Source organism: Enhydra lutris, unplaced genomic scaffold (assembly GCF_002288905.1).
Source record: "Enhydra lutris kenyoni isolate GAN:26980312 unplaced genomic scaffold, ASM228890v2 scaffoldscaffold18, whole genome shotgun sequence".
Classification (NCBI taxonomy): Eukaryota; Metazoa; Chordata; class Mammalia; order Carnivora; family Mustelidae; genus Enhydra; species Enhydra lutris.
This window is the reverse complement of record NW_019154102.1, coordinates 1,205,823-1,207,274: the sequence shown is the minus strand read 5'-3', so window position 1 is coordinate 1,207,274 and position 1,452 is coordinate 1,205,823. Positions and strand designations below refer to the sequence as shown.

Genomic DNA, 1,452 nt, shown 5'->3' with positions numbered 1-1,452 from the left:
CGAGCCCCACGTCGGGCTCTCAGCAGGGTGTGGAGCCTGCTTATGATTCTCTCTCTCCCTCTGCCCATCCGCACCAGTGCACTCTCTTAAATAAATAAAGCTTTAAAAATAAAGAGGAAAAAGAGGATCAAGGAAGAAGAGAGGAAACCCCGAATCACAGAAGGACAAGCAAAAGTGATGAGATGTTCCACCGTCTTGAAAACAGGCCAATATGCATTTAAAGATAAGGCATTCTGCTGGAGAGAAAACATGGCCGCGGCCGTGGGGGGCTCACGTGTGGGTGCAGGGAAAAAGCTGAAAAATTCGCTGAAGAAGAAGAAGAAGATGATGAAAATGGTAGCTAGGGCTCTAGCTTCGGAGTTGGAAGATGAGGGCAAAGACGCTGCTGACAGTGGAGATTCTGTAGGAAGTTGTGAATCAGAAAAGGATCACTTTTCTTCAGATGATGAATCAGTGGGAGTTGACAATGAAGATGAAGTTGAACCCTGTGGCAATGGAAATAAACATACAGCCGAAGCTAGAGTTGGAACTAACGTGGGCTGGGCGGATGCCATGGCTAAAATTCTTAGCAAGAAAACTCCTAAAAGTAAATCTACTATTCTGGTCAAAAACAGAGAGCTGGAAAAGGAAAAAGAAAAGTTAAAGCAAGTGAGACTAGAGAAGAGAAAACAGCTTGATAAGATGTGCAGAGTAAAGCCAGATGTTGTCAAAGACAAAGAAACAGAGAAATCTTCAGAGAATTGCAAAAAGGGGTGTGGTACAGTTATTTAACGCCATGCAGAAGCACCAAAAGAATGTTGATGAAAAGGTTAAAGAAGCTGGAAGTTCTATTAGAAAACGTGCTAAGTTGATATTGACTGTTTCCAAGAAAGATTTCATCAGTGTTCTGAGAGGGATGGATACAAGTACAAATGAGAAAAGTTCGACTGGAAAGAACTTGAAAGCCAAACAGACTGAAGTGAAATCAGAAGAGGGCCCTGGATGGACAATCTTACGTGATGATTTCATGATGGGAGCATCCATGAAAGACTGGGACAAAGAGAGTGATGACGCGGATAACCAGTGAGCCAGGGTCTGGGAGCGACTTGGATACATAAGGCCATAGAGGAAACACAGCATACAGTCATTGTATTTTTCCTAGCGAAATGCTCTGTGCTCTCAGAGTTACGTGGCTGTGAAGCTATCATTTGTAAGAAAGCCCAAAGACTTTTACTATTACCAACTTGGGTGTTTTCTCTTTTCGTGAAAACTTTGTTAAATTAAGTTTTTCAAACCTTGTATGATTTTAAGCATTGTTTCTCAAACATGTAAAAAGGAGTATTTCTGCTTAACTAGCGAGATGCACATTTTGCCCAGATCATTATAAGTTTACGTATTGGTCATGGATATTGGTATTTTGTTCCAGTATCAGCAGTTTCTAGAAATGCAGTGCTTTTCATAATTAAAATGAAC

The 1,452-nt window shown here is 41.3% G+C and overlaps 1 pseudogene; it reads left to right on the top strand.

The window, feature by feature from the left end:
* Nucleotides 1-249: 249 nt before the first annotated feature.
* On the top strand, nucleotides 250-1,097 carry LOC111148201 (annotated as a pseudogene).
* The last annotated feature ends 355 nt before the right edge of the window (nucleotides 1,098-1,452 follow it).